The following is an 8,286-nucleotide window of genomic DNA, read 5'->3' as shown; positions in this document are numbered from 1 at the left end:
ATGTGAGCAGGGGGTTATAGTTTCATGTTTTATTGTGTTTAAGTTCATAGTATGTAGAAATGTGTTTGTTTTGTCTGTTAAGGTTTATGTTATTTTTGGTTTGATATAATTTTTTGGAAGTCAATAAAGATTTCATTGACTGCAAGCAATATTCCTCCCTTTGCTCTGGTCATGTCTTCACAAGACTACTTCTCAGAAAATATACTTTATGTACTTCTCCGACATTTACTTAAAATTGCACTTAAGTATACTTGATTTACACTGACACAGAAAGGTCTAAGAATATTTGCCCTATACTTGTACTCTTTTGATCAAAACATACTGAAGTATAATTAAATATTCTAAGTATACTTGGCTTGTAGTTGTCTTTATTCTTTTGATTGAGTAGCCTATTAAATACTTTTTCCCACATAGTTTTAGATACTGTCTTATAAACTTATATTGTTTTAAAATATTGATTTATGAAAACAGATATGTTCCTAATTCTGAGTATCTGAATGTTTGTGTAGGCTAGTTCACTGGTAGTGTACATAGAAATTTAGTTCAAATCTACTTTTTTAATCTTTCCCCACATTTGATGGAAATTTCTGACTATCCGTGTTTTCACTGTTATACGGTAGGGGGCGCTATTACGCTTCTTCTAGTAGCAGAAATAAGTGATAGAAGATTAGCTTTTTTCACACTTCCGGGTTCTGTGTTTTCGGCGCTCGCCAACGCCAGGTAAACTTACTTACGGTGACAACAACAATGGCCGAGTCCAAGAATAAGTGTTGCTGTAGCGTCCCTCAGTGCAGCAATTGTAAACAAAAACAACCTTATTTAAGTATTCACGGGTTTCCTTTGAACAAAGACCAAAAAAAGAAATGGGTCATCGCTATTAGGCGAAACAAAGGGTCTACGTTTGTCATTCAGAGAGGTAGCACGTATGTCTGCAGTCAGTATTTTACCGCTGTCGACTACATTCCAGGAAGTTTGTGGCTGAAGGTTGGTGCCATTCTCAGCCGTTTCCCATGGAACAATTTCCATGTACTCCCTCAAAGGCTGTCAGCAGCAGCTGGTGGTCTCAGAAGAGGCACCCAACGAATCCAGTCATGATGAAGAAGATGACTACGCGGCACACCCACCTGCCGGTAAGCACTTATATTAACTTTTGCTTGTGTATTTTGGTGATAACAGTGTAGACTGTGCTGTGACGGGAAATAAAAAAATAACCGCATCATTAGTTGCTAACTATATTCTTTACATTTTTATAGGTGTATTAGATGAGGCTCTGCCTGGGGGCTCTTTAATGTTGCCTGGGGCCTGGGCAAGCCAGCACAGTCTCCTGCCAGTCCCAAGCCCGGCTAAAGAAAGAGGGTTTGGCGTCAGGAAGAGCACACAGCCCATAAAAAACCTATGCCACAGTTAATCATGCCAGATTTTCGACGACAACCAGATCATGCTATCGCGTAACCCATGTTAAGCGACGTACAGCGGTAAAATGGCCTTGACGCTGTGAGAGGTAAGCGAGTGAGGCAGACAACACTTAGAGTGGCAACCCTGAATATCGGGACGCTCACTGGAAAGAGCAGAGAGATAGCAGATATGATGCAGAGGAGGAACATCAATATCCTCTGCCTTAAAGAGACGAGATGGAAAGGACGGAAGTCAGGAGGAAAAGTGAGTAATCTAGGAGAAGGGTACAAATTGTACTAAAATGGAGGGCTAAGACCACGGAACGGTGTGGGAATATACTTGACTGAGGAATGGCAGGATAAAGTGATAGAAACAACTAGGAAATAAGACAGAATAATGGCAATGAGGCTGGTAACACAGGACAAGATGTATAACATAGTAACAGCAAATGCACCACAACAGGGATGTGAGGAGGAAGAGAAACAGAGATTCTGCAATTGGCACAGGCTATCAACAACATCCCACACACAGAAGAACTTATCCTGGCAGGTGACCTAAACGGACATGTTGGCACAGATAGAGAGGAGTATGTAAGATGGCATGGAGGAAAGACAAGAGGGCAGAGAAATGAGGAGGGAAAAACAATTTTGGACTTTATGAGAACAACATATCTTGCGTTGGTGAACACCTTCTTCGCCCAAGGAGAAGAGTAGACCTACACATTCAATAGTGGACCAAATCAAACCGTGATTGACTACATAACTGTGAGAAGAGAAAACCTGAGTACCATTAAAAACGTCTCAGGTTACGTATGTTACCCTGGTTCCCTGAGAGGGAAGGAGACGCTGCGTTGAGACGCGGTGGGAACGCTCTGCGTGATTGCTTCGTGAAGCACGTGTATAATCAGTGAAATGTAAGAGCTAGACGTCATAAGCGGGTGACGTCATAGACCAGGAAGCTATAAAGCACACCTGAAAACAGACCGCGACAGCTTCTGAAAAAGCCTGAAGCAAGTCGATCAGGGCATGCAGGAAGTATGGCAGGAAAACGCAGCGTCTCGTTCCCTCTCAGGGAACCAGGGTTACATACGTTCTGTGTGAAGTCCCTGCGCACACTAAGAAGCAAGCAACCTAGCCCCAGGAGTGGAGAGGTGTAAGTCATAAAATCTGACAATGTATGTGGTGAGGACCAGCCTGCCGCATTAAAAATGTCTTGAAGGGGAACACCCGAAATTAAAGCCTAGAGGCAGCCATACTCCTGTAGAATGGGCCTGAACAGCCATAGGTGAAGGCTGTCCGGCCGATTCATAAGCAAGTGAGATAGCCTCAACTACCCACTTGCTCATCATCTGTTTAGATGCCGGGCAACCTATCTTAGGTGACCCGAAGCAGACAAATAATTGTTCTGATATACGCCACTGAGCAGCTCTGTGGACATACACATCCAAAGCCCGGACAGGGCGTGCCAGATTACATTTTTCCTGATCTGGGGTATTAAAGGTTGAGGACAGAAGGCCTGCTGCACAAATGACCCGCACATTTAGTAGGGACCTAGAAATACAACCCGACCTGGGGTGAAGAAATACTATCACCATAGCAGGTGCAAATCCAAGTACGTGTGGGCCTCAGCCTCATTTACCACGGAGAAGACGAAATTAAGGATCTCTCCTCAGAGATAACCCAGTAAAGAAACATTCATACAGAAATCAAGTACTGTACCAACAGGGCAGAAACAAGATTCAGAAGTCGTTCTCTGCACCAGGCAGAGAACAGCATATTTAGTCTTCGTCGTGGAGGAAGCTATAGACTGGAGTATGGTCTCCACGACCTCGGTCGAGAGACCTGAATCAATGAGCTGGGCCCCCTCAGAGGCTGAGCCCACAGTATCCACAACTCCAGAGCTCCCAGGAGCAAAGATATCTGGAAAAGCGTATAGGTGTAGCGGCAACCACACCTATTACATCACATCCAGTCCAAGCGGAGCTGGATGCGTGAGGGAGAACCGCAAGGGCAATGCATTGTACAAGTGATGCGAAAGGTCGACTTGTAGTTTGACCGAAGTTCTCCCTAAGAAGCTCCACCACCTCGGGGTGAAGTCTCCATTCCCCGGGCCACAGCCCCTGCCTCAACAGGATATCTGCTCTGATATACGAGACAATCAGTTTGTTGTCCGGACCCTTCACCGAGCAACCACTCATGATTGCCCCCGACTTGTGAGGGAAGCATCCGTCGATAGCATTATGCGTCGACAAGAAGCCCCCAACACTGGGCCTGGGCGAGGAACCAAGGTTCTTCCACATGACCGAGGCACGAAGGCATAGCCGTGTGACCTTGATCATGCGAAAACGGATATCCCCTCGGAGAAAACCCCTTGGTCCTGAGCCACCACAGCAGGGGTCTCATGTAAAGAAGGCCAAAAGTAACTACGTTGGAAGCAACTGCCATGAGCCCCAGCCAAAGACCTTTCACCGAGCGGCCACTCATGACCGCCCCCCATCCTGTGAGGGAAGCATCCGTCGATAGCGTGACGCGTCGACAAGAAGCCCCCAGCACTGGGCACTGGGCGAGGAACCAAGGTTTCTTCCACATGACCGAGGCACGAAGGCATAGCCGCGTGACCTTGATCATGTGAAAACGGATTTCCCCTCGGAGAAAACCCCTTGGTCCCGAGCCACCACTGCAGGGGTCTCATGTACAGAAGGCCAAAAGTAACTACGTTGGACGCAACTACCATGAGCCCCAACAGTCTCAGAGACTGTTTTGCAGTGAGTGACTGACCTAGTTTTACATTCTTTACGGCTGTGAGAATCGCATAAATACGTGCAGGAGACAGACGTGCTTGCATTGTTGTCGAATCCCATAATACACCTAGAAAAGTGGTCCTCTGAGCTGGGAGGAGTACACTCTTTTTGGTGTTGAGCCGCAACCCCAACCCCCTTATGTGGGACAGAACGACATCTCGATGTTGAATTGCCAAATCTCGGACTGAGCTAAAATCAACCAATCGTCGATATAATTTAATACGCGAATGCCCTGGAATCTCAGAGGAGCCAGAGCTGTATCCACGCATATTGTAAAAGGTGCGGGGTGATAACCTAGGCCGAAAGGAAGAACCCGATACTGGTATGCTTCGCCCCTGAAAGCAAACCTCAGGAATCTCCTGTGATGAGGATGGATAGATAAGTAAGCGTCCTTTAAGTCTATTGTGACAAACCAGTCCTCGGACTGAGTCTGTGACACAATCATATTTAGCGTAAGCATTTTTTGCTTACTTTGAACTTAAGATTCTGAAACCTGCTGTTTAATTGACGCAGGTCTAGAGTAGGACGCAACCCCTCATCCTCTTTTGGAACAATGAAGTAATGGCAGTAAAACCCTGACTGTCTGTCGGGAGGAGGAACCCCTTCTACAGCTCCTTTGCAGAAGTGTCAGTACTTCCTGCTCCATAACCAAAGCCTGCTCGGGGTCTACCACAGTGGGGAGGACCCCTATAAAATCTGGGCGGACAAGAACCAAATTCTGAACCCTTTTCTTTAGTGTGCAGGACCCACCGAGAAATATGTGGCAGTAGTTTCCCACGCTGCCAGAAATTCTACTAGGGGAACCAGTCTCTCAAGACTGGCCTCTGGATTTGGTTGAACAGTCACTACGGTGCCCTGAAGCGGCGAACCGGCAGGGAACAACCGAGCTGACCGTTCTCCGACCCTCCTCCTCGGATCGTATGGGGACACTGAGACCTCGGTGCCCTGAACGGCGAACCGGTAGGGAACAACCAAACTGCCAGCACTGTGACCCTCCTCAGAGAGTCGCACCCCAGAGGGTGCCGAGGAGAAACGATTTCTCAAAACCATCCCTACCCCGGAGGGGACCACCCTTTAGAAGCCTGATAGCATCGGCGTCAGGGCTTCCTATTTGTCCAAGCTTTTTTAGAGATAAAATAGTCCTCAGATCTTGCATATCTCTAACTGGCTAGACTGCTACCGCCACCCAAGTCCCCCTCAATTGTGGAGGACCCAAATGGCGATGCTCGTTTTGCACTCTGTGCTGCGAGGAGCTTAGTAGAACGAGACTGCTCCGCCCAGCAGTCTCAGGAACATTAGATTGGTGAGGAAGAAACCTCTGGAACGCCGCTGAATGGTTTATTTCTTATAAATATATCACTCCATGGCCACCAGCAGGAAAACAACCGAACTGGCCGTGCTGCGACCCTCCTCAGAGAGTCGCCCCCCAGAGGACGCAGAGGAGAAACGATTTCTCGAAACCGTCCCTCCCCAGTATAGTTTATCTGTTTTTGCACGACGCAATTCTCGAATAGCGTCAGTGCTGACAACCTCACATTAATCCATGTCTTTATAATTCACCCACCAGTGCTGCCTAATAAAATTTTTCTTTATTTATTTAAGATGGCTGGTGGGTAACGTCGGGGTTAAAAATGATGACGCCGACTCGGGAGAGAGAAAGCTAGCAAGCATCTCTTTAACCCGAGGAACTGTCATACCATAATACTTAATACCCATAGCATTACTATAGTTAGACGTTTGGGCATTAAACACATGAAATAGAAACCGGCTTATTCCACGATCTCGACACCAAAGTGTGGTCTGGAGATAGGGAAAAACGGCAGTCCCCGACGAGGAGGCTGAGATACAGAGTTTTTCTGTTTTTAGATATTTTTCATCTAATAAACTCTCTTTTTCACTCTCATAATGTTCAGCTGGACAGAAAATATTTAACTAGCAACAGCACTAGATAAAACTCCTTTTAAAGCTCCTCTTTATTCAACAGAGTTATGAGCTGACTTATTTATTCATTTATTGAAAACTCAAACATCTATCTTTTTCTTAATATCTTTATTTGTTTTGTTCTCTTTTTTTTTTTTAAACAAAACAGTAACGATACCAATTCCTCGGAACTGGAATCGCCAGCACTGGATCTGACAGGTGAAAGCTGAGATAGGGCGGGGCCCGTCCCAACCCCCGCTGTCAGATCCGTTTGCGAACCCCAAAATGCAAGTCGTCGCCATGCATCGGCAACAGCGGGACCCACGTGGGGAGTGCGAACCGAACTGTCCTCCTCGAAGAACGCCCGGCGGGAGCGGAGCGTCCTCACGGACAGCTTCTCGCAATGCTCACAGTCAGCCCACTCGAGAACTGACTGTGGCATGCTCCACTCCCAAATAGTACCAGAAAGCTGATGTGTGTGTCCCAACCCGTGATATAACGTGGGCAGGGAACAACACAAAGCCGCTTGCTCTCTTTTGCCATAATATATATATATATTGCAACTTGACAGACAACAATAAATATGACAAGGACAGAATACACAGATCGCTTGCTGAAGGCACAGAAGCTGTCGCGGTCTGTTTTCAGGTGTGCTTTATAGCTTCCTGGTCTATGCTTCACCCGCCTATGACGTCTAGCTCTTCCATTGGACTGATTATACACGTGCTTCACGACGCAATCACGCAGAGCGTTCCCACCGCATCTCAACGCAGCTCGAGTTCCCTTGAAAGGGAACTGCAAAGTGATACCCGGGGAGCCAAAAGCACCACAACACAGACTGCTAGTCATGGACATGTGTGTAAGGCAGAGGAAAAGGAAAAGAAGGAAAAGAACAAAGACAACGAACTGGTGGAAACTAAAGACAGAGAAGGGCAGCGAACTGTCAGTGAAGTTACCGGAGATGTTAGAGAAGAAGATGACCGATGGCGATTTGAGATGGGAGGACACTTATCTCAAGGTAATGGAAATGGCAAAGGAAGTACTTGGAAAGAGCCGAGGAGGGCAGTATCTGGAGAAGGAGTCATGGTGGTGGAACAAAGAGATACAAGTAGCGGTGAAGAACAAAAAGGAAGCATTCAAACTGTGGAAAAGAACTATAGACGAGCAGGATAGGGAGGAGTAAACCAATCTGAACACGATATTACAATTAGAAGTAGCTAAGTCAAAAGACAAAGCATATGAACAGCTTTACAGAGATATAGAAGAGAATGGGCCGAAGAAGATCTAGACAGAAGAGGGCAAAGGATATCGATCGGCTAAACTTCATAAAGGACAAGGAGGAAAAGATCATGTGCGAAGATGTCAAGATCAAGGAGAGATGAAGAGAGTATTTGAACACCCTACTGAATACAAAGAATAACATAAATGAACTGCCACAGACAGATCCTGTTCAAGGACCGATTGAGAACATCACAGACACAGAGGTTAGGTTACAACTAGAAAAGAAGGCAGCTAACAAGGCAAAAGGACCAGATGAACTCCCAATAGAGCTAGTAAAAATGCTGAAAGGAACAGGGATTAAATGGATGACATATTGTTTGAGGGAATACCATCTGAATGGAGGAAAAGCAAGATCATACCCATATACAAGGAAAAAGGAGACCCCCTAAGCTGTGGAAATTACAGAGGAATTAAGCTCCTCAGCCACTCTCTCAAGCTATGAGAGAGAGTGATAGAAGCAAGAATAAGACGCATAATCCAGATCAGCGACAACCAATACGGATTCCAGAAAGGAAAATCGACCATCGAGCCCATGTTCTGCCTGAAGATGCTTCAGGAGAAATATAGAGAATTTAATAAGGAGCTACACATGGTGTTCATAGACCTGGAAAAAGCATACAACAACACTATACCAAGATCAGGTTAAGACAGATCCCAGAGATATACACTGATATCGTCAAAGATATGTACAAGGACTGCACGACGCAGGTTATTAACAATGTTGGAAAGACAGAGGGGATGGAGATTGAGGTTGGACTACACCAAGGTTCAGCACTCAGCCCACTACTATTCATAATAATTATGGATGTGATGCTGTTTGCGGATGACGTTGTTATAAGTGATGAGGATAGAGAGGCGACTGGAGATATGAAGGGAAAAACTTGAAGTAG

General features: G+C 46.0%; 1 long non-coding RNA gene across 1 annotated transcript; it reads left to right on the top strand.

The window, feature by feature from the left end:
* The first annotated feature begins 967 nt into the window (after nucleotides 1-967).
* On the top strand, nucleotides 968-7,974 carry LOC143714018 (uncharacterized). Its single transcript, XR_013195382.1, has 3 exons — nucleotides 968-1,130; nucleotides 1,254-2,199; nucleotides 6,919-7,974. It is a non-coding gene; the product is annotated as an uncharacterized LOC143714018 (long non-coding RNA).
* The last annotated feature ends 312 nt before the right edge of the window (nucleotides 7,975-8,286 follow it).

This window comes from Siphateles boraxobius, unplaced genomic scaffold, assembly GCF_051911475.1.
Source record: "Siphateles boraxobius isolate OS27281-9 unplaced genomic scaffold, OSU_SipBor_1 53, whole genome shotgun sequence".
In the NCBI taxonomy this organism is placed as follows: Eukaryota; Metazoa; Chordata; class Actinopteri; order Cypriniformes; family Leuciscidae; genus Siphateles; species Siphateles boraxobius.
The sequence above is the reverse complement of the archived record's forward strand: the minus strand, read 5'-3'. Positions and strand labels throughout refer to the sequence as shown.